Source organism: Dendrobates tinctorius, unplaced genomic scaffold (assembly GCF_039654945.1).
Source record: "Dendrobates tinctorius isolate UK_male_01 unplaced genomic scaffold, ASM3965494v1 ptg000019l, whole genome shotgun sequence".
In the NCBI taxonomy this organism is placed as follows: domain Eukaryota; kingdom Metazoa; phylum Chordata; class Amphibia; order Anura; family Dendrobatidae; genus Dendrobates; species Dendrobates tinctorius.
Window position 1 is genome coordinate 50,153,988 of NW_027361687.1, and position 27,347 is coordinate 50,181,334.

The 27,347-nt window shown below is 48.7% G+C and overlaps 1 long non-coding RNA gene across 2 annotated transcripts in view; it reads left to right on the top strand.

The window, feature by feature from the left end:
* The first annotated feature begins 2,160 nt into the window (after positions 1-2,160).
* Positions 2,161-27,347, top strand: part of LOC141082937 (uncharacterized) — a 47,777-nt gene continuing 22,590 nt past the window's right edge. The window contains exons 1-3 of one of the 2 annotated variants that reach the window (XR_012230614.1): positions 2,161-2,284; positions 5,737-5,825; positions 12,776-12,943. This is a non-coding gene — a long non-coding RNA (uncharacterized lncRNA). Of the gene's footprint in view, positions 2,285-5,736; positions 5,826-6,043; positions 6,109-12,775; positions 12,944-27,347 lie in introns of those variants that run through there. The other variant, XR_012230615.1, reaches the window with a different exon arrangement.

Genomic DNA, 27,347 nt, shown 5'->3' on the forward strand with positions numbered 1-27,347 from the left:
TGCTTTTTGCATTTGTGTTTTGGTTTTATTTTGCCTTGCTTTTCTGGATTCTGCCATTCCCTGCTGGGGTGAGCTGAATTCCTTTGTGTCTTTTTGCTCTGTCTTCAGAAAATACCTGAGTACTGATATAGTCTTTTTGAAGCCTAGCGTCTTCAGGGCCTTTTTCCCTGTCAGTCTGTTGGCTCTTGTTTTGATAGGGTTTTTGGCGGATTGCAGACAGCAGCTTTTCTATCCTGTCCTATCTAGTTAGCTTGGGCCCCATCATTTGCTCAGTCTATCTTTCTATCTGTGTTAGTGTTTTTTCTTCTTGCATCACCGTCATTATATGTTGGGGGCTGCCTATTGCTTTGGGGTCTGCTCTGGGGCAGTTTAGATTTCCCTTTCTGTCTTTAGGCTATGTAGTTCTCCGGCTGTGATCGAGGGGTCTAGGGCACCGTAGGAAACCCCAACGGCTACTGCTAGTTGTTGTTGATAGGTTCAGGGGTCTGCAATCCGATAGCTACCAACTTCTCTGGTTTTCTGGACTTAGCTAGCATTTCTGTTTTTGCCTCCTATGGTGACTCGTTCATAACAGGACAGGCCGCAACCGCGGGCTGGAGTGGAGCGGCGGTGGCCGTTAGGAACGCGGTCGGACGATTGGTGTCTCTCCGCTGGACGGCTCGGTGCCATCTCCCTTCTGTCTGCAGTGAGTCTCCCTTCAGTCTCTCCAGTCGCTGCTCTCCTCTCCTTGCTCTGGCTCTTGCTCTCTGACACCCTCTAGCTTCCTTGCTCCTTCTCTCCTGCTCCGTCAACTGATCTCTGCTGGCGTCCTCAGCCCCTTTTATACTGGCTCCACCCCCAACCTTTCTAGAACTCTCTGTGTTGCGTCCCCTAATTATGTTCCCTGGAAACAGTCCCCCTAGGAACCTTGGTGACAGCCCCCTTAGTTCCGGCCCGGGTACACAGCGGGGGCACCTCCTCCTACAAGGACATCAGTGGAGCGGGAACAGAGGCAGCACTAAGCTCCCAGGTTCCTCCTGAACACTGGAGGATAAGCAAACAGTAGTAAAAATACTCAGGACCAATTTGACTCTGAAGCAATAATTGTAAATGTCATCAGAGAAGATAAGTGGGGGTGGGACATCAAGGGAGAGGTGACAGGAGCAGCACTAAGCTCCTAGCATTCTCCTGCACATTGAAAGCTATCCATGCAAAAGTAAAAAAACTAATCATGATCAGTTGGACTATAAACTCATAGTTGTAGACACCATCTGAAAGGATAAGTAGAGGCGGGTACTTTGTTCGGAGGAGCAACAGAAACAACACTTAAGCTGCCAGCTTGTTCCTAAACCTTCAAAGCCATCCTAACAGTAGTAAAAAAAAATCAGGACCAGTTGTAGTTGTTAAAGTAACTAGGGAAGATATGCAGTTGTGGGACCATTAGGGGAAGGAGTAATAAAGGCAACCCTAACCTATCCAAACAGAAGTAATCAATTCAGGACTTGTAGTTGTAGAGGTCAACAGAAAAGTCAAGCAGAGCTGGGACATATGGGGGAGGGATTATAGATGCATTAGTAAGTTCCCAGATTTTTATGAAGCTTAGAGGCTATCCAAACATAAGTAATTCATGAGTGGACCAACTACGCATTGAACTTGCAGCTACAGATGTAATTAAAGTAGATAAGCAGGGGCATGGACATTGGGGGAAGCAGAATACAAGCATCACTAAGCTCCCAGCATTTTGTCGAATATTCGAAGAAACGTTCCAAAAATTTGGAACTATCTTGACTTTGGACTTGTAGTTGAAGTGGTTATTAGGGAAGATAAGCAGGAGTGGAAACATCATTGGGAAAGGCAATAGAAGTGGCACTAAGCTCTCAGTTTTCTGCTGGTTTTGGAAGATTTCCGAACAAAAGAAAAATTGAGGACCAGATGGACTTTGGACTTGTAGCTATAGAAGTCTTAAGATAAGATAAAGATGGGTAGAGATCAGTAGGGTAGCTACTGGGGGGGGAGGGGCAGAGGGGGCCCACCGGAGCTACACTAATGTAACTGTATCGGCATGCACAGCGCACCCATACAGTTACATTCTGCGGCAGAGCAGGGAGAATCGATCTCCCTACTCTGCCACCCGGCCGCTATGGGCCCCTGAGAAGGCGTCATCCTGAGTTAATCTGTGGGCACAGGACCTGTGATGAGGTCACACGAGGGGCGTTGTCAGGGGGTCACATGATCAGGGACTTCAGTGGCTGGCCTGGCTTCAGGACTCTGCTGTGCTGGTTGTCATGCATTGGTGCTGGATAAGGTGAAGTTTATGTGTGGGGTCAGGAGGGGTTTACAGCCAGGTGGATGTAGCAGAGCTCTGTGTGTATGAGGTGTACAGAGCGGAGCCGTGTGTGTAGAAGGTGTACGAAGCGGAGATATGCATGTATGAGGTGTACGGAGGAGCGGAGCCGCATATGTATGGAGTGAGCAGAGCCGTTTGTGTACAAGGTGTTCGGAGCGGAGCTGTTTGTGTACAAGGTGTATGGAGTGGAAACGTGTGTGTACGGGGTGTACGGAGTGGAGCCATATGTGTTCAAGGTGTATGGAGCAAATGGGGGGTGCTGCCTTATACTACAGTCTGCCTATGGGGGGAGTGCTGCCTTATATTACAGGCTGCCTATAGGGGGGTTGAGGGGGTGCTGCCTTACATTACAGTCTGCTTATGGGGGGCTGCAATATACTATTGAGTCTACCCATGGGGGGGCTGCATTATACTGTAGAGTCTGCCTATGGGGGCTGCATTATACTATATTGAGGACTATCTGGTGTATTATACTATATGGAGGCTATCTAGGGGGCCATCATACTGTACAATGTGAAGATTATTGAGGGGGCCATCATTCAGTGTTGGAGCCATCATTGGGGGATACTAAGGGGTCAGTATGTATACAGTGAGGGGGCATATTACTGTGTATAGGGGAGCTGTACAGGGGGGGACTCAGGACTTCAATAAATGTAAAGTGGGCACTTATTGTTATTGGGGAACTCAGGTTACAGTGACTGTCAAACGGGGCACACAGAGGGCAATATTACATTCTAGGAGACAATATGTGGGCACTGTTTTCTAGGGCAATTGCACCCGGCATTACTATAGTATAGAGGGATGCTTTAGAATTTAGAGGTCACACAGAACCACACAGTAGGTGCAGTAATAGGGACACATATGGCAGCAGCGGCTCAGCATTGGGGTATCAGGTGCAGTAATAGGGACACATACGGCAGCAGCGTCTCAGTATTGGGGTATCAGGTGCAGTAATAGGGACACATATGGCAGCAGCGGCTCAGTATTGGGGTATCAGGTGCAGTAATAGGGACACATATGGCAGCATCGGCTCGGCATTGGGGTATCAGGTGCAGTAATAGGGACACATACGGCAGCAGCGCCTCAGTATTGGGGTATCAGGGGCAATAATAGGGACACATACGGCAGCAGTGGCTCAGTATTGGGGTATCAGGTGCAGTAATAGGGACACATATGGCAGCAGCGGCTCAGCATTGGGGTATCAGGTGCAGTAATAGGGACACATACGGCAGCAGAGGCTCAGCATTGGGGTATCAGGTGCAGTAATAAGGACACATACGGCAGCAGTGGCTCAGTATTGGGGTATCAGGTGCAGTAATAGGGACACATATGGCAGCAGCGGCTCAGCATTGGGGTATCAGGTGCAGTAATAGGGACACATATGGCAGCAGTGGCTCAGCATTGGGGTATCAGGTGCAGTAATAGGGACACATACGGCAGCAGAGGCTCAGCATTGGGGTATCAGGTGCAGTAATAGGGACACATACGGCAGCAGAGGCTCAGCATTGGGGTATCAGGTGCAGTAATAAGGACACATACGGCAGCAGTGGCTCAGTATTGGGGTATCAGGTGCAGTAATAGGGACACATACGGCAGCAGTGGCTCAGCATTGGGGTATCAGGTGCAGTAATAGGGACACATACGGCAGCAGATGTTCAGTATTGGGGTATCAGGTGCAGTAATAGGGACACATACGGCAGCAGTGGCTCAGCATTGGGGTATCAGGTGCAGTAATAGGGACACATACGGCATCAGTGGTTCAGTATTGGGGTATCAGGTGCAGTAATAGGGACACATACGGCAGCAGCGGCTCAGTATTGGGGTATCAGGTGCAGTAATAGGGACACATACGGCAGCAGATGCTCAGTATTGGGGTATCAGGTGCAGTAATAAGGACACATACAGCAGCAGCGGCTCAGTATTGGGTATCAGGTGCAGTAATAGGGACACATACAGCAGTAGCGGCTCAGCATTGGGGTATTAGGTGCAGTAATAGGGACACATACAGCAGCAGCAGCTCAGCATTGGGGTATCAGGTGCAGTAATAGGGACACATACGGAAGCAGCGGCTCAGCATTGGGGTATCAGGTGCAGTAATAGGGACACATACGGCAGCAGCGTCTCAGTATTGGGGTATCAGGTGCAGTAATAGGGACACATACGGCAGCAGTGGCTCAGTATTGGGGTATCAGGTGCAGTAATAGGGACACATATGGCAGCAGCGGCTCAGCATTGGGGTATCAGGTGCAGTAATAGGGACACATACGGCAGCAGCGTCTCAGTATTGGGGTATCAGGGGCAATAATAGGGACACATACGGCAGCAGTGGCTCAGTATTGGGGTATCAGGTTCAGTAATAGGGACACATATGGTATCAGCGGCTCAGCATTGGGGTATCAGGTGCAGTAATAGGGACACATATGGCAGCAGCGGCTCAGCATTGGGGTATCAGGTGCAGTAATAGGGACACATACGGCAGCAAAGGCTCAGAATTGGGGTATCAGGTGCAGTAATAAGGACACATACGGCAGCAGTGGCTCAGTATTAGGGTATCAGGTGCAGTAATAAGGACACATATGGCAGCAGTGGCTCAGTATTGGGGCATCAGGTGCAGTAATAGGGACACATATGGCAGTAGTGGCTCAGCATTGGGGTATCAGGTGCAGTAATAGGGACACATACGGCAGCAGCGGCTCAGTATTGGGGTATCAGGTGCAGTAATAGGGACACATACGGCATCAGTGGTTCAGTTTTGGGGTATCAGGTGCAGTAATAGGGACACATACGGCAGCAGTGGCTCAGCATTGGGGTATCAGGTGCAGTAATAGGGACACATACGGCATCAGTGGTTCAGTATTGGGGTATCAGGTGCAGTAATAGGGACACATACGGCAGCAGAGGCTCAGTATTGGGGTATCAGGTGCAGTAATAGGGACACATATGGCAGCAGAGGCTCAGTATTGGGGTATCAGGTGCAGTAATAAGGACACATACAGCAGCAGCGGCTCAGTATTGGGTATCAGGTGCAGTAATAGGGACACATACAGCAGCAGCGGCTCAGCATTGGGGTATTAGGTGCAGTAATAGGGACACATACAGCAGCAGCGGCTCAGCATTGGGGTATCAGGTGCAGTAATAGGGACATATATGGCAGCAGCGGCTCAGCATTGGGGTATCAGGTGCAGTAATAGGGACACATACAGCAGCAGTGGCTCAGCATTGGGGTATCAGGTGCAGTAATAGGGACACATACGGCAGCAGCGGCTCAGTATTGGGGTATCAGGTGCAGTAATAGAGACACATACAGCAGCAGCGGCTCAGCAGGATGATGGGTTTGTGCAGGTTGGGGATACATGGTGATGGGGCTGGAATATGAGAAGTGAAACGTGTCGTTGTTGTATTTTCTGTAGCAGTCGTGGCTGGAGAAGTTGTCATGTCGGTCTGGGCCAGATGGAAAAGACGTGAAAAGTGAACGATTCCATCAAAAAGAACGTCAGCGGTAAGTCACCATCTATATCTGTCATGTCGGACGCTGTTCACACCACAGCGTCCGGCAGGCAGCGGTAGTTCCATCTCCGTCCACTATAGCCTCAGTGGCGCCGGCTTGATTTTACTCAGGTTATCTGGGGTTAATCTAGCTGGAAATCAGGTGGGATGTTTGGTCACGCCCACGGTCTTTAAATAGTCGTGCTGGCCTGTGGGCGTCGCCGATTATAGCTTGTGTTTTGTGCCAAGTGGTTCCGGTCTGGAGAGGAGGTGTTGGAGAGAGAAATTCATATCTGGTGTCGTATGATCCGTTGTTACCGTTTCTCCTTCCTATATTTGTGCTTTGTTTTGCCCTGTTCACATTATAGTATTGTCCTGTGTGTATGCGGCGCGGTGCAGTTTAAGTCCTCCCTGTCTGTCATTACTGTGTGGGCTTTGGTGGTTTGACGACTCACTGGGTGGAGGGTGGAGGGTTCAGCTTAGGGCTGAGCAGGAGATAAGGAGAGGCTGGAGGCTCAGGCATTTGCACCTTTAGCAAAAACCCTGGGTTGAGGGTCAGACAGGGTTTTCCCTAGTTTGAGGGACTCCGCAGGGGCCCGGGTTTGTCAGCCTCCTTTGACCTAAGCCTCGCATAACATTATAATCGGCCTAACATTTTTTCCATGGATTCCATGACTTCCATTAACCGCCAGTTGGCGGCGCTGTCCGTACAGGTCACCGAGTTGAAGGGGGCAGTTCAGCAGCAGGGCCTGGTTGTAGCTAATGTGCAAGCGGCTTCTGCAGGTGCAGGTGCAGAGCCTAAGATTCCGCTGCCTGAACGATTTTCTGGGGAACGCAGCAAATTTGTCATATTTCGGGAGGCCTGCAAGTTATACTTTCGCATGCGCCCGGTCTCCTCAGGTAATGAGGCTCAGCGGGTGGGTCTGGTGTTATCTTTACTGAGTGGGGACCCCCAAGCATGGGCGTTTTCCTTACCAGCCGACTCTGCTACGTTTCATTCGGTTGAGAATGTTTTTTCAGCACTCTGGCTCATTTATGATGACCCCGACAGATTGGCTTTGGCGGAATCTAAAATCCGCGCCCTCCGTCAGGGGGAACGTATGGCGGAAGACTATTGTTCAGAATTTCGCCGTTGGGCAGTAGACACACAGTGGAACGACCCAGCGCTGCGGAGTCAGTTTATTCATGGGGTCTCAGAAAGAGTTAAACAGGCCCTCCTGATGTATGAGACTCCTGCATCGTTAGATTCTGCCATGAGTTTGGTTATTCGTATTGATCGCCGTTTGCGTCAAGGGGCGCAGGAGACGCTGCCTCTGGGGGAAAGCAGGGGTGCCAGTGTGGTTGCTGCAGGTGAGCCCATGGAACCTATGCAAATCGCGGGGGTATCGCATGTGCAGCGTCGCGTTCCTGGGTTCAGGAAGCATGGAGCATGTTTTTACTGTGGTAAAAGAGATCATTATGTAAATGCTTGTCCTGTGCTACCAAAGAAAGTCGCACCGGCGGAAAACTGGTAAGCTCAGAGGGTATGGAGGAGGCCCAACTGAGCGTATGCATATCCTCCATGATGGTATCTCAATGTATGCTCCCTGCCAGGGTTATTATTGCGGGCAGAGAGCTACCAATATCAGTGTTTGTGGATAGCGGTTCAGCCACCAATCTCATGGATGAGGAGTTTGCACGCATGGCAGGTTTCAAGATCGAAAAACTCCCTCATCCTATTCGCGTGGTTACCATTAATGCCGCTCCCCTCCCACATGGGGAGATTACTGAGTTTGTAGCTGAGGTTAAACTCCACATTGGGGTCCTACATTCTGAGTGGGTTACATGTAAGGTACTCAATAATCTCCCAGCACAAATAGTCCTGGGTTTCCCATGGTTGTGTAAGCACAACCCGGTGATTGACTGGAGAACCCAGGACATAGTCCAGTGGAGCAGTTTCTGCCAGGAAAATTGCTTGGCCACATGTGTGTCCGCCGTGAAGTCCAGCCTTCCGGAGGCATTGCTGGATTTTGCGGACGTATTCTCTGAGAGGGGTTGCTCAGAACTACCTCCACATCGAGCCTATGACTGTCAGATTAGGTTAAAACCCGGGGCTAAATTGCCAAAGTCGAGGATGTTTAGTATTTCTGGTCCGGAGAGACAAGCTCTTAAGGATTACATTGCGGAGAGTTTAGGTAAAGGGCACATCCGGCCTTCATCCTCACCTGTAGCAGCGGGGTTTTTCTTCATTAAGAAAAAAGATGGGGGGTTACGCCCGTGTCTGGATTTCCGGGAGTTAAACCAGATTACGGTCCGTGATCCCTACCCGATGCCTCTGATCCCTGATTTGTTCAACCAGGTGGCGGGTGCGAAGTGGTTTTCCAAACTTGACCTCAGGGGGGCATATAACCTCATAAGGGTCCGCCACGGGGATGAGTGGAAGACGGCATTTAATACCCCTGAGGGTCATTTTGAAAGCCTAGTTATGCCATTTGGGTTGACAGCCACGCCGGCTGTGTTCCAACATTTCATAAATGATGTATTTGCTCATGTGCTGGGGAAATTTGTGATTGTGTACCTGGATGATATCCTCATTTATTCGAGCGACCAGGACACTCATTTAGAGCATGTCAGGCAGGTGTTACAGCTGCTCCGTGAGAATAAGCTCTATGCTAAGCTTGAAAAATGCATGTTTTTTGTTCAAGAGTTGCCTTTTTTGGGATATATTGTGTCCGCCGCAGGGTTTAAAATGGATGCCGCGAAGGTGCAAGCGGTGCTGCGATGGGAACGGCCTGGTAATCTAAAAGCGCTCCAGCGGTTCCTTGGGTTTGCTAACTATTATAGGAAGTTTATTAAGAATTTCTCTACTATAGCCAAACCGCTCACGGACATGACGAAAAGAGGTACCAATCTCGCTATCTGGTCTGAGGATGCGGTGCGTGCATTTGAGCTTCTGAAGAACCGTTTTGCTTCAGCCCCCATTCTGGTGCAACCGGACGTATCTAAACCTTTTACGGTGGAGGTCGATGCGTCTGAGGTGGGAGTGGGGGCAGTACTGTCACAGGGCTCGTCCTTGAGCAATTTGCGTCCATGCGCCTACTTCTCCAAGAAGCTGTCGCCGGCCGAACTGAATTACGACATCGGCAACAGGGAGTTGTTGGCCATCAAATTGGCTTTTGAGGAATGGCGACACTTCTTGGAGGGGGCGGCCCACCAGGTCACAGTCATCACCGACCATAAAAACCTGCTCTATCTGGAGTCGGCCAAGCGTCTGTCTCCCAGGCAGGCTCGCTGGGCATTGTTTTTTACACGTTTTAACTTTCTGGTGACTTACCGTCCTGGGGCGAAAAACACCAAAGCGGATGCCTTGTCCAGGTGTTTTCCGGGGGGAGAACCTCGGGAAGATCCGGTACCCATCCTCCAGGAAGGTGTAGTGGTTTCGGCTCTCACGACTGAGGTAGAGGCGGAGATTGCCGAGGCCCAGGAGGAGGTACCACCAGGACTTCCCGCTAATAAGTCACTCGTACCCCTTCATCTTCGTCTTAAAGTGTTGGGGGAACACCACGACTCGGTCCTGGCCGGTCATCCAGGGGTTAGGGGCACCTTGGAACTGGTATCGCGCCGCTTCTGGTGGCCAAAAATCCGGCAGGACGTGGTTTCGTACGTGACAGCTTGCATCACGTGCGCCAGGGCCAAGTCGCCCAGAACCCGTCCTGCTGGCACTCTACAGCCGCTGGGGATACCTAGTAGGCCATGGACAGAAATCTCCATGGACTTTATCACAGACTTGCCTGCCTCGGCGGGGAACACGGTCATCCTGGTGGTGGTTGATCGATTTTCGAAGATGGCGCATTTTGTGTCATTGCCTTCCTTGCCCAACGCGAAGACGTTGGCTCAGGTCTTTGTGCAGGAGGTGGTCAGACTGCACGGAGTTCCGTCGGACATAGTGTCTGATAGGGGTACCCAGTTTGTGGCGAAGTTTTGGAAAGCTTTTTGCTCACGATTGGGGATCAAGTTGTCTCATTCGTCGGCATTTCATCCGCAGTCAAATGGTCAAACTGAGTGCATGAACCAAAAACTGGAGCAGTATTTGCGATGTTTTAGGTCTGACAACCAAGAGGTGTGGTCGACGTTCCTTCCCTTGGCCGAGTTCGCATTAAATAATCACCGCCAAGAATCATCGGGAGAGTCTCCGTTCTTTTGTGTTTATGGGCACCATCCTCAATTTTGTACCTTGCGTCAGGGGGGCTCTGGGGGCGTCCCAGAGGAGGACCGGTTAGGAGTTCAACTATCATCGCGTGGCTGACTCTAGACGCGTGCCAGGTCCGGACCTGTGTGTTTGTGATTGGGTGTGGTTAGCTACTAAAAACATAAAACTCAAAATTCCATCATTGAAATTGGGTCCAAGATTTATTGGCCCTTTTAAGATTGCTGCCATCATTAACCCGGTTGCTTATCGGTTGGAGCTTCCTGCGGTATACAAGATACACAACGTGTTTCACAGGTCTTTATTGAAAGAGGTGGTAGGCTCTGTGGACACGACGCCGATGTCACCTCCAGTCATGGTGGATGGCGATTTAGAGTTTGAAGTCTCCAAGGTGGTGGACTCTCGAGTACTGCGCCGTACTCTTCAGTATTTGGTGCACTGGCGGGGGTATGGTCCGGAGGAGAGGTCTTGGGTACCAGCCTCGGACATACATGCGGATCGGCTGGTCAGTTCCTTTCACCGCCGCCATCCGGACAAGCCGGGTCCTATGAGTCTTGAGGGCCCTGGGGTCCCTCGTAGAAGACGGGGTACTGTCATGTCGGACGCTGTTCACACCACAGCGTCCGGCAGGCAGTGGTAGTTCCATCTCCGTCCACTATAGCCTCAGTGGCGCCGGCTTGATTTTACTCAGGTTATCTGGGGTTAATCTAGCTGGAAATCAGGTGGGATGTTTGGTCACGCCCACGGTCTTTAAATAGTCGTGCTGGCCTGTGGGCGTCGCTGATTATAGCTTGTGTTTTGTGCCAAGTGGTTCTGGTCTGGAGAGGAGGTGTTGGAGAGAGAAATTCATATCTGGTGTCGTATGATCCGTTGTTACCTTTTCTCCTTCCTATATTTGTGCTTTGTTTTGCCCTGTTCACATTATAGTATTGTCCTGTGTGGTTGCGGCGCGGTGTGGTTTGAGTTCTCCCTGTCTGTCATTACTGTGTGGGCTTTGGTGGTTTTACAACTCACTGGGTGGAGGGTGGAGGGTTCAGCTTAGGGCTGAGCAGGAGATAAGGAGAGGCTGGAGGCTCAGGCATTTGCCCCTTTAGCAAAAACCCTGGGTTGAGGGTCAGACAGGGTTTTCCCTAGTTTGAGGGACTCCGCAGGGGCCCGGGTTTGTCAGCCTCCTTTGACCTAAGCCTCGCATAACAATACCTGTGCAGTAATCACATATGTTTTGTAGGACTGGTATTTACCACTGACCATATTGCGGTAATATCCATGTTGGTCTTTATATAGGGATTATTTTCAGTAACAGCGCAGTCTTCTACATCCACTATTAGGGTGCGTCACCGAGTTGTAATCAAAGTTACCTAGTTAGGGGCCCACTCAGAAGTTTCGCCCCCCCTAAAGCAAAACCGTAGCTACGCCTCTGGTAGAGATATCAGGGGGAGAGGCAATAGAGGCAAAACTGAACTCACAGCTGACTGCTGAACCCTGGAAATTATCCAACCAGAAGGTTGGAACATCAGGGGTGAGAACTATCAAAGCAGCACTAATTCCGGCATTTTGCAAAACGCTGGAGGCTATCCAGAAAGAAGCCCAAAATTATGGGACCACCATTGAGTTATGGAATAATAAAATGACATAAAATGGGGCAGACATTTTAGGAGGAGGAGAGTCAATAGAAGAAAAATAGACTCACAAGTTACTATTGAGGCTTTCCAAGCGGAAGTCCAGAAATTTGGGACTAACCTGATTCTGGAGTAAGATTGAGTGTAAACTAAGATTTCCATTTCGTTCCTAACTATATTGAAGGAATTATTATATATCCTTGAAGAAAGTGAAAATCAATCCTAGCGGAAGTTTCAAGAAGCGGAAGATGTCTTGCTGATCGTTAATGACCTCATATAATATGTCCTCATATAAAGAAATGCGGTTGTAGCCAATTTAAAGGGGTTGTGTACTCTGGATCATCCTTATTCAGTGGCCACTAGATGAGATCAGAGCAGAATGAGATCTGATTGATCAAAGTGGGCATCTTTAAACATCTATAACAGCCTTAGGCCTCTTTCACACTTCAGTCTTTTGACGTCAGTCGAGATTTGCCCTTTTTTTGAAAAAAAACGGATTCGTTTTTTTTGGCGGAATCCGTTTTTTTCCCATAGACTAACATTAGCGGCGGATTGTGACAGATGGTCGTCCGTTGCATCCGTTTTTTGACTTATAAGTTGGAGTTTAAGCATCCACCGTCTGGAGTAGATGGACAAAGTAACGTTTTTTTCAGCGGCGGACCCGCTTTTTTAAACTGAGCATGCCCAGAAGATTTTTCCATTCATGTAATTTAACCCTAAAAGCCGTTCTGGAACAGACAAAAAATCTCTCTCTCTCTCTCCTTTTCCAGAGTTCTGTTCTCTCTCTCTTTCTCTCTCTGTCCTTTTCCATAGTTCTGTTCTCTCTCTTTTGCTCTTTTTCCAGAGTTCTGTTCTCTCTCTCTCTTTTTCCAGAGTTCTGTTCCTTTAAATTTCATACACTGGCGGCTGTGACGGATCCGTCCAAAAATCGGATCCGGTGCATCTGTTTTTTGCAAATCTGCAACGGATCCGTTTTTTAACACTTTGACGGTTTGGAACTGACATCAAAATACTGAAGTGTGAAAGAGGCCTTAGTCCCGCCCTTGAGTAAAAATGCAAACAATATAAGTAAATATATATTACAGATTATGCTGCCTTAACTCTGACTCCTCATAAAAATGTATTCTCTGTTTATTTCAATTTTCTCCCCTTCATTAGATTTCAGAGAAGGAAAGAACTTCACAGCTTGTGCCCATTTCTCATCACTCCCGCTCCTGGCTGTGGTTACAGGCTGTCATTGTATTTCTAATGTGCCAACGCATTTCACAGAACTGTCTGATAAGGCAACAGGATGACACTCGAGGATTGACGGAGGGATCAAGGATGGTACAGGCTTTTTTATGATTCTTTATGGGTTTTTCAGAACATTTACTGCAGGAGGACATATGGGTTTTTCACAATTTGGAAATAGTTTTGCATGTCGGGAAACTTTCCAGTGAGAAGTAGAAGTACTGGGCATTGAGACGTGGACACCTCTTGAATAGTTGACAGTAGAGTTGAGCGACTTTTGGTTTTTTAGGGTCGCGTTTCGTTTCGTGAAACCCGACTTTTCCAAAAGTCGGGTCGAGCAAGATCGTCCGATTATAGGGAAAAGTCGGGGTCGTCCCGAAACACGAAACCCAATGTAAGTCAATGGGGAATAAAAGTCGGCAGTGAGAGGAGGACAGGAAACACACCTACAGTGCCCATTTGAATGCCAAAAGCATCAATTCTTCTTACTTAAGCTTGTCAACCTTAATTAACTTCATAATACAAGTTACGCACTGAAAAATGGGGGTTATTTGGCTAAAGTTGTGGGGGGGGGGAGGGCTGGCTGCAGGTTTTCATGTGCCCTGGGCGAAAGAGCGCCCCTTTAACACATACCACAACTCATCATGCTCCGATACGGCAGATAAATAGCGGTATAGTACAATGAAAAATACCTCACTTTTTACATCTCATGACGAGGCCCATCTATTTCTCCATACAGAATCATTGGTCCCATATAATGTTTGAAACAGTATATGATGAGCTCCACATAATGCTACAGTATATGTTGGTCCCCATGGATGAAGCTCCACTGTCTTATGGGCCCAAATAATGCTCCAAACATAATGGACCCCATTTCTAATGCTCTAGTGTATAATGGGCCCTGTGAATGCTGCTCCAGTGTCTGATGTCCACCTTTGGAATGTTCCAGTGTATGGTGGGCCCCATCTATCATTCTCCAGAGTATAGTGCGCCCCAAAAATTGCTGTCCCAACATTGAAAACAATCAAATAAGTCTTCTCGCTAGGGAATCCCTGTACTTGTCTGGACAGGTGCTGTAGCTTGCTTAACAGCTCGCCAGCCGTTCTCACGCCCAGTATGGATTGCACGTGATTGCACAAAGGTTAGAAAGGGTACCGTATCCCTGGATAACATGTATGGATAGCGTACACATTCAAAATATATGTCTCAGGAGGCAGGCTCAGACGGTGTTAGGCCCAGTATGGATTGCACGTGATTGCACAAAGGTTAGAAAGGGTACCGTATCCCTGGATAACATGTATGGATAGCGTACACATTCAAAATATATGTCTATACAGCATGAGGCAGGCTCAGACGGTGTTAGGCCCAGTATGGATTGCACGTGATTGCACAAAGGTTAGAAAGGGTACCGTATCCCTGGATAACATGTATGGATAGCCTACACATTCAAAATATATGTCTATACAGCATGAGGCAGGCTCAGACGGTGTTAGGCCCAGTATGGATTGCACGTGATTGCACAAAGGTTAGAAAGGGTACCGTATCCCTGGATAACATGTATGGATAGCGTACACATTCAAAATATATGTCTCAGGAGGCAGGCTCAGACGGTGTTAGGCCCAGTATGGATTGCACGTGATTGCACAAAGGTTAGAAAGGGTACCGTATCCCTGGATAACATGTATGGATAGCGTACACATTCAAAATATATGTCTATACAGCATGAGGCAGGCTCAGACGGTGTTAGGCCCAGTATGGATTGCACGTGATTGCACAAAGGTAGAAAGGGTACCGTATCCCTGGATAACATGTATGGATAGCGTACACATTCAAAATATATGTCTCAGGAGGCAGGCTCAGACGGTGTTAGGCCCAGTATGGATTGCACGTGATTGCACAAAGGTTAGAAAGGGTACCGTATCCCTGGATAACATGTATGGATAGCGAACACATTCAAAATATATGTCTATACAGCATGAGGCAGGCTCAGACGGTGTTAGGCCCAGTATGGATTGCACGTGATTGCACAAAGGTTAGAAAGGGTACCGTATCCCTGGATAACATGTATGGATAGCGTACACATTCAAAATATATGTCTCAGGAGGCAGGCTCAGACGGTGTTAGGCCCAGTATGGATTGCACGTGATTGCACAAAGGTTAGAAAGGGTACCGTATCCCTGGATAACATGTATGGATAGCGTACACATTCAAAATATATGTCTATACAGCATGAGGCAGGCTCAGACGGTGTTAGGCCCAGTATGGATTGCACGTGATTGCACAAAGGTTAGAAAGGGTACCGTATCCCTGGATAACATGTATGGATAGCGTACACATTCAAAATATATGTCTCAGGAGGCAGGCTCAGACGGTGTTAGGCCCAGTATGGATTTGACGGCCCAGATTACACAGCGGAGGAGCAGGGAGAGGTAAAGATTGCAAATGCTGGGGCCCTGCCCAAGCAAGGGGGGCCCACTCGTGGGCGTCGGTACTGGCACTGGGCCCCTCATAGTACAGCGGTGTGCCTGACGGCGGGTGTGCACCACCACCGTCAGAGACACTTGATTGCACTATGAGGGACCCTGTGCCAGTGCCCGCGCCCAAGAGTCGGCCTACCCACCTGTCCAGGGCAACGGCACTCACAGGGTGTCGTGCGCTAGGTGTTGACCCCGGCCATGGGGGGGGAGGCAGCACAGTTAGGGAGTTTTAGAAAGTGGCATATGTTGATGTTGGACATTCAGCTGATGCAAAAGGCGAAATAAGTGAAGTACCAGGAAGAGGTGGACCAAAGCAAGCCATTTTTCTGTCACCCTATGTGTCATCAGGGGAAGGTGGGACAAAATCCTTGGAAACCCATGCGTGGTTCATTTTAATGAAGGTTAGATCATCCACATTTTGGGTTGACAGACGGGTCCTTTTTTCTGTCAGGATTGATCCAGCTGCACTGAAGACTCTTTCCGATAGCACACTTGCAGCTGGGCAAGCGAGCTCCTGTAAGGCATATTGGGCCAATTCAGGCCAGGTGTCCAGTTTAGCGGCCCAATAGTCAAAGGGGAATGACCTGTGTGGGAGAACATCGATATGGGAGGAAAAGTAGTTTGTAACCATAGTTGACAACTGCTGTCTCCTGTCACTTTCCATCGATGCAGTATTACCAGTTGTGTGAGCGGTATTTGAAAAATCAGTCCACAACATTGTCATGAAACCCCTGTCTCCAACGCCACTTCTGCTGTGTGCACCACGAACACCTCTGTCAAGCTGCCCCCGGCCCGTACGGCTCGTGTGAGAACCATCACCGCTGCTGTGTGCTGGGAATGCCTCAAGCAACCGATTTACCAGAGTTGCTTGTTTATTAGCCAATATTAGGTCAAGGTTCTCCTGTGGCATGATGTTTTGTAATTTGCCTTTATAGCGTGGATCCAGGATGCTGGCCAACCAGTAGTCGTCATCGTTCATCATTTTGGCAATGCGGGGGTCCCTTTTTAGGATCCGCAAGGCATAATCTGACATGTGGGCCAATGTTCCCGGTGTCAATGATGCACTGCGAGTGCTGGGTGGAGGAGCACTTTCTGGCAAATCCACATCCCTCCAGTCACGCACAAACCCTGTACCAGACCTTGCCACGCCAACATTTTCACTTGCCCCACGAGATGCATCCTCCTCCCCTAAGTAATCATCCCCATCATCCTCCTCCTCCTCCTCTTCTTCCTCCACCTCGTCCAGGAGAGGTTCCTGAGCAGACAATGGCTGAATGTCATCAAGGATTCCCTCCTCCTCTTCCTCCTCATCAACATTGGCTGCAGACACCTGCTCCTTAAGGTGCGTCAAAGTTTGCATGAGCAGACGCATAAGTGGGATGCTCATGCTTAGGATGGCGTCGTCTGCGCTTACCAGCCGTGTGCATTCCTCAAAACACTGAAGGACTTTACAAAGGTCTTTCAGCTTCGACCACTGCACGCCTGTCAACTCCATGTCTGCTCTCAAAGTGCCTGGCCGTGTATCCTCCCACAAATGCATTATGGCCTGCCTCTGCTCGCACAGCCGCTCCACCATGTGCAGGGTGGAGTTCCACCTTGTTGCAATGTCGATAATGAGGCAGTGGTTGGGAAGGTGGAGCAATCGCTGCAGCTTCTGCATACGAACGGAGTGTACAGGCGACCGGCGGATGTGCGCGCACAGTCTTCGCACCTTCTGGAGCAGGGCTGTTAACTCCGGATAATTTTTGAGGAAGCACTGCACCACCAGGTTCAAGGTGTGAGCCAAGCAAGGTATGTGGCTGAGTTTTGAAAGGGCTATGGCTGCCACAAAATTACGGCCGTTATCACTAACTACCTTGCCTGCCTCAAGATGTACACTGCCCAGCCATGACTCAGTTTGTCGCTTCAAGTACTCGGCCAGCACCTCGGCGGTGTGTCTGTCGCCCAAACACATCATCTGCAACACAGCCTGCTGACGCTTTCCACTAGCTGCTCGATAGGGGGACACATCGTGTGCAACAGTGGCAGCTGCAGATGGAGTGCTCGTACGACTGCGCTCTGTGGACGAGCTTTCGCTTCTGGAGGAGGAGGAGGAGGAGGAGGGTCGAACGCCTACAGCCAACTGTTTCCTATACCGTGGGCTAGGCAGCACTGTCCCACCACCGCTGTCCCCTGTGGACCCTGCATCCACCACATTAACCCAGTGCGCAGTGATGGACACGTAACGGCCCTGGCCATGCCGACTGGACCATGCATCAGTTGTGAGGTGCACCTTTCCGCTCACTGACTGCTTGAGTGCATGGACAATGCGGTCTTTCACATGATGGTGGAGGGCTGGGATGGCTTTGCGAGAGAAGTGGCGACTGGGTAGGTCATAGCGTGGTACTGCATAGGCCATGAGTTCGCGGAAAGCTGTGCTTTCCACCAACCGAAAGGGCATCATCTCAAACGAGATTAGTTTGGCAATGTGGGCGTTCAAACCCAGTGTACGCGGATGAGAGACTGAGTACTTTCTTGACCTACTCATAGTGTCTGGGAGGGTGAGCTGGACTTGAGAGCTGCATATGGTGGAAGTAGCGGTGGACAGGGCGGACTGAGAGAGGGTTGATGATGGTGATGGAGTTGGTGTTTTTTCTGATGGCCTAGAATCAGTCTTTCGTTGATATAACAGTGGGATTCCCTGACTGCTGTGGTCTTGCAACGACACCTCAACATTTGCTGCTGTGCTAACCGGTGGGCTTACAGTGGGGGAAACAATGTAGCGTTGCTGACTACCTTCGTTGTGATCAGTTGCACATGTGGCACTTGAGGTTTGGTGTTGTGTCCACGCTTGCAAGTGCATGCTGGTTAAATGTCTAAGCATGCAACTGGTATTCAAATTTTTCAGATTTTTCCCTCGGCTAAAGATCTTTGCGCACTTCTTACAGATAACCTTGGCCTGATCATGAGGATTTTGTTCAAAAAAGTGCCACACTGCACTCTTCCTACTTTGGCAGACATTTTGCGGCCTAGCACGCTGTGATCTTTTGACCCTCTGGACAAGCTGTCCAGCAACTCTTTTGATGTTTGGAACCTGTCTTTGGAGTGCTCCGGGCCTGCCAGATAACAGCTGTTGCGATGTCGATGTCTGCTGTGGATGCGCCTCATCTGAGCTATTGGAAGCAGCACCCTCTTCCCCCAATGGATGCCAATCTGGGTCAACAACTGGGTCATCCATCACCTCCTCTTCTATGTCATGTGCACCTTCCTCTGTGTCACCGTGTCTGGTGGTATAGTGTGCGGGAAGGGGCACCTGAGTCTCATCAGGGTCAGAATCTGGCTCTGTACACTGCGAGGACAATGTAGTGCTCTGAGTGAATGTACCAGCAGAATCATCCATCAGCGGCTGTGCATCAGTGCACTCCATGTCAGATTCATCTTGGCCTGGGTAATTCACCATTTCACTTGATAATCCAGGCATGGTATGTGAAAAACTGCTCCATGGAGTAATCAGTAGTATGGCCTGCGTCATCCTTCAATCTTGGTTGGGGTGAAGGACACAAGGAAAGGTGTGGTTCATGAACATGAGCCTCCAATGACGACTCAGTGCTTTTACTTTTTACAACTGAAGAAGAGGAGGCGATAGAGCTGGAGGCTGAGTCAGCAATGTAAGACAAAACTTTTTCCTGATGCTCTGGCTTTAAAAGCGATTTGCCAACTCCTAGAAAACTAAGCGTTCGAGGCCTTATGTAGCCAGACGATGACGCAGGGTCAGCACCTCCTGCATTCGGTCCTATTTTGCTCTTGCCACTACCATCAGATCCACCACCAACACCATCATTACCAGCTGCCAACCCCCGCCCAATTCCACGGCCTCTTCCACCAGCCTTCCTCATTTTTGGTAGAAATGTAGACAAAATCCAACAAACTATATAGTAATGTAAAACAAGGTACAAGGTGTCTATAGGACAGGGGAGATTTAGAATTTCTGCACACACTTGTGGACAGTGGACACTTTTGGATTGTGTGAGGCCCACTGATATCTGAGCGCTATGTGACAGGCTCGATGGCACAGCTGCCTGTGACAAAAGTGACGAGAGGATAATGGAGATTTTGAATCTCTGCGCACACTTTTGGACACTGGACACTTGTGGATTGTGTGAGGCCCACTGATATCTGAGCGCTATGTGACAGGCTCGATGGCACAGCTGCCTGTGACAAAAGTGACGAGAGGATAATGGAGATTTTGAATCTCTGCGCACACTTTTGGACACTGGACACTTGTGGATTGTGTGAGGCCCACTGATATCTGAGCGCTATGTGACAGGCTCGATGGCACAGCTGCCTGTGACAAAAGTGACGAGAGGATAATGGAGATTTTGAATCTCTGCGCACACTTTTGGACACTGGACACTTGTGGATTGTGTGAGGCCCACTGATATCTGAGCGCTATGTGACAGGCTCGATGGCACAGCTGTGACAAAAGTGACTAGAGGATAAGGGAGATTGGATTGCTTTTAAAAAAGCAGTTTGCGGAGCAGTGGGTAAACAGCAATGCCAGCGTGTCAGGAAGCCTTAAAAGGCAGTCCAACAACCAACACCACTGATACACCACTATATAGCCTCCCCTTGCACTGCACACACAGTGACTGGTGTGTTGTGCAGGCCAAATCGCTAGCAGCAGAAGCAGTTTTTTTGTCTTCTTCCCTGCCTAACGCTCTCCCTACAGAATCAGCAGCAACCTCTCCCTATACTAAGATCGGCAGAAGTAAGATGGCGGTCGGCGTGCACGCCCTTTTATACCCCCTGTGACGCCCACCAAAGCAAGCCAATCACTTGCATGCCCTTCTGAAAGATGGTGGTGACCCGTGCCTAGGTCATCACATTGCCCACAGTGTCCGTGGATCCTGATTGGCTGAAAAAGAGCGCAAAACAAACTTTTGAAACGCGACTTTGGCGCGTAAGTCGCCGACCTCGTGGCCGACCTCATCCTAGGGTCGGGTTTCGTTTCATGAAACCCGACTTTGCCAAAAGTCGGCGACTTTTGAATTTTTTCGACCCGTTTCGCTCAACTCTAGTTGACAGCACTTTTCCTGAAAGGGTGTAATGTACTAGAAAGGAAGAAATCTTGATTGAATGGACCCCTAATGGATCCTGTCACCACTTGTGACTGTGAAAAGCGTGGTGAGGGTCAGATGTAAAGATGTAGGTTCTTCAATAAATACAAAATTGGGAATGGAAATGGGGTGCAATTTTCCACTATAAACCTTGTAAAGAATGCATTTATGTTAAGGCTGGGCCCCTTTAAAGTGTTCTGATTATGGCCCAGTAATTTCTTGTAGAAAATCCCATAATTATGCACCAGGTATCCTTGTATACTCATTTCTGAGAAATCTTTTAGATCTTCAGTAATTTCATAGTTTGGCTATATGAGATTCATTTGTATAATAAACTTGCCTCAGTAAGTAATTGTCCCTTGTGGTCATAGCAACCTATCAGAGTCCACATGTGAGGCTTAGCAAATAAGAGCTAAATACTGATTGGCTAGTTTGGACAATAAAAAATATCAGAAACTTGAAACTCATTGTACATTATTTTTTTTCTAATAAGTTCTGATGACTAGTTAGTTCTGTATAACAAGTAAAAAAAAAAAAAAAGTTTTATTATACTCACCCATGGAAGGTCTGGTGCGGTCCGGGTCCGATGGGTGTCGCCGGTCTGGATCCGATGCCTCCCATCATCTTTCGATGCCACCTTTAGGCTTGCTTCATCACTCCAGGGCCATAGTGCTTCTGCACAGGCGTACTTCTCTGCCCTGTTGGTGTCAATATGATCACTGTATCACTAGATTCATTTATTGAGAGGTGTAGTTCATAAAATGGGGGGTTCTCCTGTTTTGGCACCTCATGGGCTTTTCCAGTGGGTCATGGCACCTGCAAACCATAACAGTAAAATCTGGCACTCCTTCCCTTCTGAGCTCTGTGCCAGAACAGTGGTTTACCCCCACATATGGGGTATCAGCATTCTCAGGACAAATTGCACAATAACTCTTGGGGTCCAATTTCTTCTGTTACTCTTGGGAAAACAAAAAAATTTGGGGCGAAAGATCATTTTTGTGGAAAAAATATGATTTTTTATTTTTATGGCTCTACTTCTGTGAAGCACTTGGGGGATCAAAGTGCTCACCACCATCTCGATAAGTTCCTTAGGGGGTCTAGTTTCCAAAATGGTGTCACTTGTGGGGGATTTCCTCTGTTTAGGCACATCAGGGGCTCTCCAAACACGACATGGCATCCGATCTTAATTCCAGCCAATTCTGCGTTGAAAATGTAAAACAGCGCTCCTTCCCTTCCGAGCTCTGCCATGTGCCCAAACAGTGGTGTACCCCCACATAAGGGGTATCAGTGTACTCAGGACAAATTGCACAACAACGTTTGGGGTCAAATTTTTCCTGTTACCCTTGGGAAACTAAAAAAAAAATTGGATCTGAAGTAAATTTTTTGTGAAAAAAAAGTTAAATGTTCCCCCCCAAAAAATAATGGTGTTGTAAAAATGAGAAATCGCTGGTCAACTTTTAACTCTTATAACTTCCTAACAAAAAATATTTTGGTTCCCAAATTGTGCTGCTGTAAAGTAAACATATGGGAAATGTTACTTATTAAGTATTTTACGTGACATATCTCTGTGATTTAAGGGCATGAAAATTCAGAGTTGGAAAATTTCAAAATTTTCGCCAAATTTCCATTTTTTTCACAAATTAACGCAAGTAAAATCAAAGAAATTTTACCACTATCATGAAGTACAATATGTCACAAGAAAACGTCAGAATCACCGGGATCCATGGAAGCGTTCCACAGTTATTACTTCATAAAGGGACAGTGGTCAGAATTGTAAAAATTGGCCCAGTCATTAACATGCAAACCACCCTTGGTGGTAAAGGGGTTAAACAATAGTTAATTATAAAATATTGGGGTGTTTTATCATGGTAATTTAATTAGCATTTTTATTTAGAAACATAAGTGGGTATGATTCTTGTCAGTGCTCTTAACCACTAGGCCATTTTCCTATTTATAATTGATTTGGGGATTATTTTCCTGCAAGGTTGCTGACAATTCAACTGTATACCTTTTCCTCTTCTCTCTGGATAAGCTGTATGGTTACTCGTCTGTGAAATGCGTGACTCACTCAGCTTTTACAAAAGTTTTCCACCTACCATTAAAACCGTTTTCCTTCCCAGTAATTGTCCTTTTGGCAGGGGCACGGATCAGTAATCTGCCCGCTTTGGGTTTTAAGGGATAGTCCATATAATAATAGGATAAGCAAACCTTAATCATATGGTTTAGAAACAGATAAACTCCTTGCAGTTCTTTGGCCTGAATAGCACAAGGTTTGTGTCTGGTAATTTGGTTTATATTACCTGGACAAAAGTATGTGCACCCTCCTACTAAATAGTGGGTTTGGACATTTCAGCTACACCTATTGCAAACTGGTGCATACAATCCAGTCTACAGTCCTGTGGACTCTGTAGGTTGAATGGATCTTAGGTTTGGTAACTGCCATCATAGTCATCAAGTGGCCTCCTCTTTGACTGGTCCAGGTGGTCAGATGTCCACCATAATGAAGCTGTATTCATAATTGTTGCAGCTTTGGACCCATACCGTAAGAACGCTATTACCCCTCAGGAGTTTCATAGATCGAGGGGTCATGCACTGGCGTAACTACCGGGGTAGCAGCCGAAGCGGTTGCTTTGGGGCTCGGCCCATATAGGGGCCCGGGTCCCCGGCTCCGATAGGCGCTGCCTGGTAGTGCAATTAAGTACATTACTGGCCCAACCACCGGTCCGCAGCCCAGCACCGGTCCGTTGCGGTGCTCTTGCTGGTCCACGGACATAAGGGGAGCCAGCGGCTGTGATGTAGCAGCTGATACTCACCCTGTCATCCCTGTCGGCGCGGCGGCTTCATCCAGCGCTGAGCGGTCACGTGCTACTGCTCTTTTAAGATCATGAATATGGACGCCACTCATCTCCCATAGGCGTGGCGTCCATATTCATGGACCTTAATGAGCGGTAGCACGTGACCGCTCCGCACAGGAAGAAGCTGAAGCGCCGCGAGATGCAGGGACGTGCAGCGACAGGAAGGAAGTTCAGCGACAGCGACGTGAGGGGTAAGTATGATGGGGGAGGATGAGGGAGCCCAGCCATACATACCCGGTTGGGAGCAGAGCCATAAATACAAGGGAGGGAGAGTGGGAGCGGAGCCATAAATACCTGGGAGGGAGAGTGGAAGCGGAGCCATAAATACATGGGAGGGGGAGCGGGAACGGAGCCATAAATACATGGGAGGGAGAGTGGGAGCGAAGCCATAAATACATGGGAGCGGAGCCATAAATAGATGGGAGGGAGAGTGGGAGCGAAGCCATAAATACATGGGAGGGAGCCATAAATACAAGGGAGGGAGGGAGAGTGGGAGCAGAGCCATAAATTCAAGGGAGGGAGAGTGGGAGCGGAGCCATAAATACATGGGAGCGGAGCCATAAATACCTGGGAGGGAGAGTGGGAGCGAAGCCATAAATACATGGGAGGGAGAGTGGGAGCGAATCCATAAATACATGGGAGGGAGAGTGGGAGCGAAGCCATAAATACATGGGAGGGAGAGTGGGAGCGGAGCCATAAATACATGGGAGGGAGCCATAAATACAAGGGAAGGAGAGTGGGAGCAGAGCCATAAATACATGGGAGCGGAGCCATAAATACAAGGAAGGGAGAGTGGGAGCGGAGCCATAAATATTTGGGAGCGGAGCCTTAAATACAAGGGAGGGAGAGTGGGAGCGGAGCCATAAATACATGGGAGGGAGAGTGGGAGCGAAGCCATAAATACATGGGAGGGAGAGTGGGAGCGGAGCCATAAATACATGGGAGGGAGCCATAAATACAAGGAAGGGAGAGTTGGAGCGGAGCCATATATACAAGGGAGGGAGAGTGGAAGCAGAGCCATATATACAAAGGAGGGAGGGTGGGAGCGGCGCCATCAGGATGGGACAGGGGAGCCATGCATACAGGATGGGACAGGGGAGCCATGTATACAGGATGGGAGGGTGGGAGCGGAGCCATGTATACAAGGATCGTGACAGGGGAGCCATGCATATGGGTCGCCCTCCCAGGGCTGTGGGGTACTCGGTACCGGGCCGGTCTCTCAGATGGGAATGTCACAGCAGCGGTGACCCGGTCCGTGGCCCTGGGCCAAAAGTAAAAGGGAGATTGAATGGTGGAATGTAGTTGATTAAATGAATAGTTTGTGACGCCACCTGTGGTGTTCGACAAGGGAGATGTTGAGCCAATGTTGCAAGCAGATCCTCTGGGACTGGTGGCATGGCGCAGCAAAGATGTTATAGCTCCCCATAGGTGGAGCTGTAGTCCCAGGGCAGTGTAGATGAATATTGCGGGAAGGGTGCAGTGGTAGGCACAGGGATGTAGCGGTGCCGGAAAGGTAGCAGGAAGGAGCCAAGGACACAACAGGGTGCAGTTTCGTTACCTTTACTTGGCAAATGCAGTCCAGGGTCCTGATTACAGATGGCACAAGGGTAGGCTAGCCTGGAAGCAATTCAGGGATCTCTCTCAGCAGATGGGTTGTGTAGTCTCCTTCCTAGCGCTCACTTGAGGGACATCCAGTACTGAGTTACACTGGAGTTCCTCCTTATTATTGTCTCTCAGAATTCCTCGTATGGCAGACAGCTGTAGCTGCTATTTCTCTCTTCGCTCACACCATGCTGTTGTGCCTTTGAGTCTTAGGTGGGAGTCGAGTATTTACAACTTCCTACTCCTCTGATGTCTGCTGCAGGACCATTAGTATCCATACAACCATGGAGACAAGGCTCCAGATCATGCGCTGTCGCTTGAGATGAGCCTTTCCTCTCTGCTTGATCTCCCAGCTCCTTCTCCACATCTGCACACTTCACCCTCCTCACACTAACTGTTCCCTTCCTGGCCCTCAGAGAGCACTCCTCCCCCAATCCTGGTTCAGAGCTCCCTCTGTTGGCCTGGAGTGGGAACTGTGTTGCATGTATAGATAAACTGCTGGAGAGACCCTTCCTTGCTTCCAAGCATGACATCACCCTCCCAGGAGGAAGGCAATGACATTGTGGCGACCATACCCCTGGGAGCGCCACATTCCCCCCTTGTGCAAGTCAGCACTCCTGGGCTGATGAAAAACATATAAAACATGCAAACAATATGAACAATTATAAACATGCAAACAATATGAACAATTATAAAGGTTACAAGATTTGAAAAAGGGAAAAATTTACAAAAACCAAAAGCTCCAAAAATAGGCCTGTGATGATAAGTTCATACATCAACATCCATGGTCCATTCCTGGGCAAATGGTGAACTATTTACAAGATTGATGACCACACTCAGTCCTGTGGTTCAGTGTCCATGAAAACAAGTGGGAAAAATTCAAAAAGAACAATCTTACAGAATATCTGTAGGCACAAAACTTGAACAGTTAAGTATTTACATGTTAACAGTTACACTACTTTAACTTATTTTAGATCCCAGTCAGCATCTGGTGACGTTACTTCAGGTGTAAGGACTCCCATATCCAAATCAATAGGCAGCTTGCCAGGCCTCGCTCTCATTAGGTAGGCTGGAGTACAGTTGGTGGAATTCACAGGAATGTGATTGTAAAGGTCTACCAGATCTGGTAACTTTTCTGGCCACAGATTCCTTTCTTCCAAAGGCAATGTTTTCAGGAGATCAATCACTACCTGGTTCATCTTTTCACACATGCCATTGGTCTGTGGATGGCACAGTGTTGTCCGGATCTTCTTACAACCATACAAGTTACAGAATTCCTGGAACACTTCTGCCTCAAAGGTGGGACCTTGATCTGTAAGCACTCGCTCAGGATATCCATTTGGTCTACAGAAGTGCTGTTGGAATGCTCTGGCTGCTGTCCTGGCTGTTTGATCTTTGACAGGCACAACTACCAGGAATCTTGAGTAGTGGTCTGTTACGTGTTACAGAACCACTCAGCACCCAGAATATGTTGTGCAGTTATATGTATGTATAATAGGTTCTATGTGAGATGCATGTCCCTAATGCATCAGCCCACAGGCTGCGCCCCTGGGCAGAGGGGACATGATATTCTCCTTTTGTCCGCCCTCCCCCCACCTTTGTAATTCCCACAGTAAACATCGGCAGGCTCCGGCCACCTGCGGCTTTTGTAATGCATGTCTGGCCTGCCGCTTTTCTATTGGCCTGCCCTCTGTATTTGTGCGATATATTCTGTGTCCTGTGAGTAAAGTGTTGTCAGACTGGAAATACATGGAGAAGCAGTGATCTTTTATATGCGCCCATGTAACAAAGGAATTCCAGCCAGCGTCATTCATTCAGACTCCAGCCAACGCAGAGCGGACCTCCGAAAACACGGGGTGGTACTGAAAGAGGTACCCCAGCTTGGGTAGACCCCGTTACACTGGTGGCAGACAGCGGGATTTGATACCCATTCTACAGGAGGAAAGGAATGAATGGAAAATAACTACCAGAAGTTAAAGAGGACTACATTAAAAGATCTGGTGGAAGCCCGAGGGTTGATCGCCAGCAACAAAACAAAAGCGGATTTTATAGCAGCCATCATGGAACACGACAGTGCAGCGCCCCCCAATGTGATAGTGGAGGAGACCGAATTCCAGAGGGAGGTAAAGAACAGACTGGCGTTCTATGGCCCAAACCCTGCAGTAGAGATCATACGAGAGGTGATGGCTGATGTGTGTACTGATCTGAAGGAAAAGATGGCCGAGCGGACCAGGATAGAGCTAGCCAAGATGGAGATGGCAGAGCGGACCAAAATGGAGCTGGCCAAGATGGAGATGGCAGAGCGGAGAGAGGAGAGTCAGCGAGCAGGGGGAGCTCTGGCCTTCGACCAGGTACCTTCAACAGTAAGCCACAAAAAGATCCAGTATAATGCCTTCCGACAGTTGGGGGAGGCAGAGGAAGACATTGATGGCTTTCTGCAGGACTTTGAGCGGCAGTGTGCCCTTCATCA